Raw genomic sequence first — 8,157 nt, forward strand, 5'->3', positions numbered from 1 at the left:
TACCAGCTAAGCAACCCTGGTTGCTTATGGTGGCTAAATTTATAGGCTAGATATTACTTGTACTGTGACACTATGTTTTAGCATTTAGAATGATCCCATAGTGGGAACTAGTGGCCACAGATAAAATTAGGCTCTCTTTAGTTTAGTGAGTTTTTAGTTCTAAATAAAAAAATAGCCTGTATTTTGAGTGACCATGTGATAACAAATAGAATGTCATTGGGTTTTAGAATGTAGGTTGGCCAAAATAATCAATCAAAAGACATCACCTTGGATATTATAACATTTTGATTTTGAACCGTTCTCTGACAATTACAGGCTAAAAAAATATTAATCAATTATTCATCATTAGTGAACAAATAATCAGCAGATGTATCAATAATGAAAATGGGTTAGGGTTAGGGTTACAGACTTTTTTTTTTACTTTGGTTATTACCTAAATATCAGACATCCACTAATAAGGTAATACAATTTGAGATTGCCAGTGTGTGAGCACCATGTTTTGTTATTATTAGGTGGCCTTGAATTGATGTTTGTTTGATTTCTTGAATAATAAAACCAGATAGTCAAGTAAAGCATCATATGAATTGTAAGCGAACCAGAGCATACAGCCACCGTCTGCAGCTTGTAAACAATGCCGCAGATTGGAAATCAAAAAGCTCTGAAAATAAAAGCACAGAAACAAATTTTGATCCCTGCCAAAGCTATAATCCTGATCAGGATGTAGTGAGAGGCGTTGCTCCAGTTGTGCAATTGCAGAGAGTGATATATCCCATTAGATAGCAGATGGCTCAGGTATAGGGGCTGCCATTACTTACATTGATTAAAATGTGGAGAAGCGAGATGACTTATGTAACAACAAACAAATAAATGATTAAGTGAAGATCATTTTCATCACATCAGATTCCTTTTTTACACTCTTCAATATAACAATAAGACAGCACTATAGATGAATGTTGCAGTATCAGAAAGAAGATAGATGAGGACACAAATTATTCTATCTTTTCTAGCTCTGCACAATTATCCTATTGCTCAGACTGATGTATTTATTTGTTGTGTTGCACTGAAAGAAAATGTCCTCTTCTGAGAAAGAGGGGGGCTTTGTTCAGTGCATATAGATGCCTGTCACTTTGAGAAGTGCTATTCTATCAAGTGTCAGCGTTACACAAAGGTAAAACTCAATGTGTGTATTTTCTTTCCTGTTTATCACATTCACAATTACGCATAAAACAGCAAGCTGCCACCCCTCCAACGAACCGCTTGACTTTGATTGTCTTCATATCTCCCTGGAAGTGTCCTCAAATTTCAGACTTGTCAAAGTTGTTTTGTCTTCATAATCCTCTTTGTACAACATGGCCCCGTTCCATCCCCGCTGCCTTGTCATCCTCTCTCTAAGAAAACAATGCTGACAGACACAATGACTTTTCATTGCACCAAATATTGTGCTCTCATATTCATTACCGTGAACTGGCCTAGTTTTGGGGACGTAATTGCCTGCCGTGATACAAGACCAAGAACCAGTTTGGCCTCAGTTGGTCGCAGGTAGAGTGGCAACACAAACCGACATATGGCGCTGACATACACGAACGCTGCCAACAGGGTCAGATGTGTGGAGAGTCACTCATGAGTGGAGAGACCTTCATCAAGGTCCTGAGCAAAGGAGCCAGTATCTGCTGAGGTGTAAAAAACAACTCTTGTCCAATATGGGCAATTTATCAGGTATTGACCTCATAATCATCACCATTTTTCATAGACATTTAGCATCACGTATTCAAGTCCCTTCACATCCATAATGATTAATACTGGCAAGACTGAGCCGCTCACAGAGACACCATGCCATCCATTAAAGCACTTAAGCATTCCTAAAACAAAAAGCACCCCTGAATTGTTTATTTAGTCACAGCCGAGGCAAACTTTAGATGCTCTGGTGAAATATTAAAATTGCCTTTGCATTGGCTACTTAGTTTGTCTCAGTGGTATTTGGCGAACACTCACAAGCACAAGCAGCTAAATAATTAACACGTCCTAAAAAGATAAGCAGGGGTGAATGAGTCGAAGAGAGGGAGAGTGAGAGAGAGAGAGAAATGCCTCTCCACGCTTAGTTGTTTGCCAGGTAAGCATTTTTAGCATGTGGGTGGAGGAGAGAAAATAGAGATCACACAGGCAGAGTTATGGTAATGTTCTGCTCCGGGATCCTGTACTCCAGCATTTTATAGCAACCCGTATCAGCCTGATATGTTAATAGGCACAATGGGATTTGGGTTTGATTAAATGTCAATGCCTAGAGGAAGAAAAAAAAAAGCTTGTGCGGAAAGTGAGAGTGAGAAAAAAAGCCCATTTCTCTGAATAAGAGATGTGGGCTGTTCTGGGCTCAGTGGGTCCTTGGCCATCCAAGGAGGACATTGGTTAGTCACACAGTATAGGACAGCAAAGGTTGTGTGTAGTCCCAGAGGATCAGGCCATGACATGTTTGTGATTTACTCCATAACAGCTAGAAGTAGAAGTGGTTGGAGGGCCTTTCTGTCCTTCTCTAGAAGGTGAGTTGTGAGAGTGGGCAATTCGAGAGGGTCCTTTACTTCAATCACAGATGAGCGTATGAGTAAAGAGTATAAGCCTATTACAAGGGGTTCCTCGCAAAACCAAATTAACCAAAAATGTTATCAGAAGAGTTGAAGATAAGATTTAATTTGCGGCAGCGTGTCTGCTTGTGCAAATTCATTTGCAAGGCGGTCAACCAGATACACCTTTTCATGATTGTCCGTTTTTAAATCCTGGCTTATCTACAATTAGATTAAGTGAAAATTTGCATTCAAAGAAGATTTATAATTGTAAATGAGCACGTATCGGAAAATTAACTTTAGAAGTAAACTGTGTAGGTACGCTAATGATCATTATGGTAATGGGGGAGGATGAATGGTGAGGAAAGTGAGTGAGGGAAAACAGGAAAGAGATGCAGACAGATCAGGGTGAAGCAGAGGGGAAAATACAAAAATAGGAAGAAGACAGGCACATGATGAATAGAAAAGGGATATCTCATTCTCAGGGAAAGGCTATACCTCCTGCTGGTTTGACCCAGTCTTTGTGTCTTAAATTGGGGTCCATTTTATGTCATAGTGAGGCTGAACCCCGGGTTGGATCTCCAGAGATGTGTTCTGCTGCTGTGGCGTTTCTCATAGAAAACGACAGGGGGGAGGCTGAATCCACAGTTCATCACATTCAGCTCCTCTTGGAAGACAGAGAAGTAAAATAGGTGCCTCCCTGCGCTCCCACAAGAGTGATGAGATGCCTGTTTTTCCTTCCTATTCTTTAATTTCATGCAGCGCAGCCAATTTGGAGACCAGAGGCTGAATTCATTACCTTTCTAAATGAAAGAGTGACTGGTCTTGGATCACTGACCAGGTCCTTCATGTGACCATCTCATTCATTTTAATCATCATAGTCAGAGACACTTAATGAATTATGTTCTCCCCTCTCTTTTTTTGTTATTAATCAGGCTTCAAAATCATTTTGTCATTCATATTTTATTTAATAATATCTTTTTATTTATTTATATTTATTATTTTTTAATAATTATAATCATTATTAAAACATTATTTATATATTATTATAACATTATTTTGTCAACACATTCATTTGAAGTTGTAAGACTGGGATCCTGTTTGACTTATCTCTCCACAGCCCTCCACTGTGACAGTCAACCACAGACAGTTGCTACAGAAGACCAGACATGAAGCTAGTAGGGATTTTTGCTAAAGGACTCCACAGCAAAGCAGATACTAAATGCCAAGGGGGTGTAATCAAAGGTCTTGATCTCACAGTGCCACCCTACAGCCCCTGATCCTCAAGCTCTCTTAACACTATGTAATTATACATTCATCAACACATGGTGCTGTGTCTCTTTATCTCATCACAGCCTCTCCTGAAAAAAAAAGTGGAGATAGACAAGCGTGACTAATATGTATGCCCTGTAGAGGGCAATATTGTCTGCTGCATTAGGGGGAGTAGTTTGAAAGGGCTGTTTAAATGTCTTCATGTTTCCACTGTATGATAATGAGATATCTATACTTGTTCGATAATTTAATAGGGTGATGAATGAGCAACATATGAGTTGTGTAACAGACGCTTTATCTTGCTGCAGAAAAAACAAAAATCTGTCAGTTTCAGTGCAAGTGATTTAACACAAGTTGCATTACCCCAAATAGATACCAAGATGCTTTATGGTTTGTTACTGAAATACAGAAGAAGACTTCTTCATCACCATGCATCTCATTTAACATGACTTAAATTCATGGATTTCTTTGCAAAAAGTATCTGTCCTGTCCCTCAACTCAGTTTGAAAACAGCTTAAACAAGTATGATCAGAGTAGCAGAGGGTCAAATTTGTCCAAAACTGCGCCCTGAGAGCTGCAGGTTATTGGCTTGCTTATTTAATCTGACATATTTAATATAAAACAGGTGATGCTTGTGCTTTACTCAATGGCCGTGGCTTGTGGGCCCTTCTTCGGGATTGGCAGAAGCACATGACTCCAGTGCTCACCATCCAGATCGGGACAAAGCTACTCTTTTACCTTCAGGGCCCGCTTCACAACGGCTCATGTGTGAGCATGGAAAAAAAGTGAAAATCAAACCTCCTCTGTAAATACACCAAAGGTCAGTGATGACGTCAGAGTCCGGGGACAGCCTCCTCCGTGATTTTTGTGGCCCATCCCCAGCGCCTGATTCGTTGCAGCTCTTTATATTTTGCACTCTTTGCTCCCTGACCATAATCCCAACATAAATACACTAGCACACTTCTGTAATAGAATTGTGTTTGGTGTATCGCCCACTGCTCATAAGTCTGTCTCTCTCCTGTATGTGTTGCAGGCAGCTACAGAATATTTTTTGCTGACTCGTACAAAAACTTGAAAACAAATTTATTCCGGGATTCCTTTTGATGTAGTTTACTATGAACTGTATGTGTTTTTTCATGCTGTGCTCTTCTCCCACTACCCCTGGGCCCTCTAGGCCTTGGCCCAAGACTTTCCAACTTCCTTTTTCTTGTATAATGACTGACTGCAAAAGAGCGTGTGTGCCAATCTACCATTCATGGCCTTATTGTGCGGCCATGACCTTCAACCGTGCTGCATGTAGCTTTTCAGAGTGTACCTTGAAGTCTTGCCAGGCATCTAACACTTTGTTCCTGTTCTTCCTCAACATTTATTTACCTTTCCTTTGCAAACAAGTGTTTGTTTTACACGCAGGTCGTCTGATTGCGCCTTGGATAGACAGGGCTCTTTGAAACTCAATCCATTTCCTCTATTATCCATGGCTTTGTGTGTGAAGATTTACGCCACATTCCTGAGCTATAGTTTTGTTATGATTGCTATTAATTATGCAATCACATCTAAAGGATAAACAGGAAACCTCCGCCCATTTAGACAGCTCACTTAGAAATGTAGAAATGTGAATGACTGCTATGAAACATTAATAAATTATACCGGAGATAACTGGCAGGCTTAAAATTTTATCCAGGCAATATGACTTACACCCCATATCTACTTACAGGAGATATGAATTGGTTTCTGTAAGTGTCCAGATGATGTGGACTTGTCATTATTTATTCTGAGGGGCAGATCTAACAGCAGTGCAGTCTGGGAGGCAGCCAGCCCCTCCTGGAGAGGTACTGTAAGCACAACTTTCCCTTCTCCACAGTGCCTGTTTTTGGAAAGGTTTTTACATGTGGCCCACATCTGCATCCAGAGCATAAAACTGCTTCACTGACATCCATTTATACAGGAACAAATGTCAGTGCTAGTGTCTTATGTGTGCAAATTGTTGACAATAATTCATTTTATGTGCAGTTTTTTTCTCATCTTGGTAATAAAGCATTTGAAAATACGGCTGTCGTCCTGCCTGTCACGACAGAAGTAAGATGAATGTATGTTCATCATCATCAGCATACAGATATGCCTGTGTACAAGAGGGAGGAACACAGTGAGAGACAACTAACGTGAATATGTAGATGCACATTATTGTGTTTTGCATAATCTAGAAGGAATAACATTTCCTGATGGTCTTGATTGGGTTTTCTACTCCTACATATACCTGTGATAAAAATCTCACGGGACCAAAAGCTCGGATGTTTCTTTATTTCCTATAAAACAAAGGAGCCTTTTCTCTTGGAAAGCCTCATTCATTTGTGTCGGACTGAAGAAAAAGGGTAAAAAGAGTATTTGATCTGTTAAAGTCTCTTGCAATTAACCAGGAACCACGCATAGCGTAGCTGCTGTTATTTCAGCACTCTCCAGATGGCACTATTTTGTTCCAGGGTTCAATGTGCACCACTAAGGCTCGCACATTCACGTGATGGTAACCATTGGTTTGACAGTTAAAGGTCACACTGTTCACACCTCAGTAAAATAGTCCAATAAGGGAATCATGTAACAAATATATTTGCATTTTGAGAGTTTTTAGGATAACCTTTATTCCATGCTTGAGCACAGGCAGGAACACATAATAAGATTTCACAAATCTTCAGTCATCCATTGTTGACCCCTGATTGAGTTGAGAATATCTTGTATTTCATTAGAATTCACCAATGAATGGTCTTGAGCATCAATTTGACTGCATTTTACAAGTTTTTCAATTTCAGTCAAGTTGTTGGGTGGGTTGGTCACAGGAGAGCCAGTTGGTAATGAATGGTTATTATAAATCAAATGTCTAAGATTTGTCAGAGGTTTGTTTTAAAAGCACAGAGGCCTAAAATAACTCAATAATTATATGAGTCACCTTACCAGTCATGAAAAGCTTATTTTTTCTCCACCAAAGTACCCACTCCATTTTTGCAAAAACACATTCACAGTGTGGCTATGAACATGTAATATTTTTGGATCATGAGGGGAAAAACCCACTCCCTGTCAGATTTTATGTTTTGTTCATCTGCCAAAGTAAAGGTTTGACAAGAAGGAACACAGTCATTACCACTGGCAACCATAACTTTTCACCTCGGTGCTGACGGCTTCCCTGACTGCATCACTGCTATCTGATTCCCATCCAACCATAGTGAGACAGGCGGCACAGACATAGCACATAAACAAACAGGTGAGCAAGTGAAAAAATACAATTAAACCCAAATACACACACACACACACACACACACACACACACACACACACACACACACACACACACACACACATATATATATATATATATATATATGTGTGTACAGCACAAATAAATGCAGAAGCACATTCAAACTCTGTCTGCTTGCCTCTCTCTCTTTCCTTCTCAGGTGTATATGGTCTCTTTGACAGAGTCTGCTAGTCTGCTGCCATGCAGCGCCACATTTAGCTCTGCAAGAAGCGCCAGACTGCAGCTGAGCAGAGCACAGTGAGGAGGTTATTAATGGCCTTCCTTATTTTAAACGAGCTGCAAGCTTGTCTTTCATCCCATCTGTCTTCACGGCACTCAGTCTCCTTGGTCCTAATGGGCCTGTGGCTGTCGCTCTGTCAGTTTGATCCTAATGCGCCCTCGTCTGTCTGGTGGGTCACTTATGAAGGCACACAACAATCTATCACCATCAACTGATGTGTTGCACCTCTTCCTTAATTTTAAAGTATTTAAATTAACAGTATGCAATTAACAGTGTCCAACCATGTTATAAAACTGCTCCTGCAAAACTTTACTTAATGAAACATGTTTGATTGTTTTTTATAAACTCTAAAATTTAGGAGAAGAAATTCTGCAGATGCTATCCCAATGTCATGCCCATGAAGGTGTCAGCGAATCAAAACTTCACGCTGTTTTCTCGAGCATTCAACTTATCTCTTTGCCCTTTTCTCTGTGCCCACTTTCTATCCTCCTCATCCCCTTGCCTTTCATTCTTCAGAGCCTCTGAACGTCACCTATCACGACACCCTGCTGTGAATTTTGACACCTGTCTGATGTATGCCTCTCTTCTCTCTCACAGGATCTGGGTGCACATGGACTGCCTATCAATCACTCCGCAGCCCCTTCTCCTGCAGAGCTCAGCCAATCACAAGTGATTGGGTTTACTGGAAACAGGATGTGTCAGAACGTAAATGAATGCATGTGTAAATGTGTGAGCATACATACATATCTGAACATGATGTTGTTTGTCTTTTGGACAACTGAAAGGTCTGAATGAAGTAATATAAG

Source organism: Sander vitreus, chromosome 22, assembly GCF_031162955.1.
Source record: "Sander vitreus isolate 19-12246 chromosome 22, sanVit1, whole genome shotgun sequence".
NCBI lineage: Eukaryota > Metazoa > Chordata > Actinopteri > Perciformes > Percidae > Sander > Sander vitreus.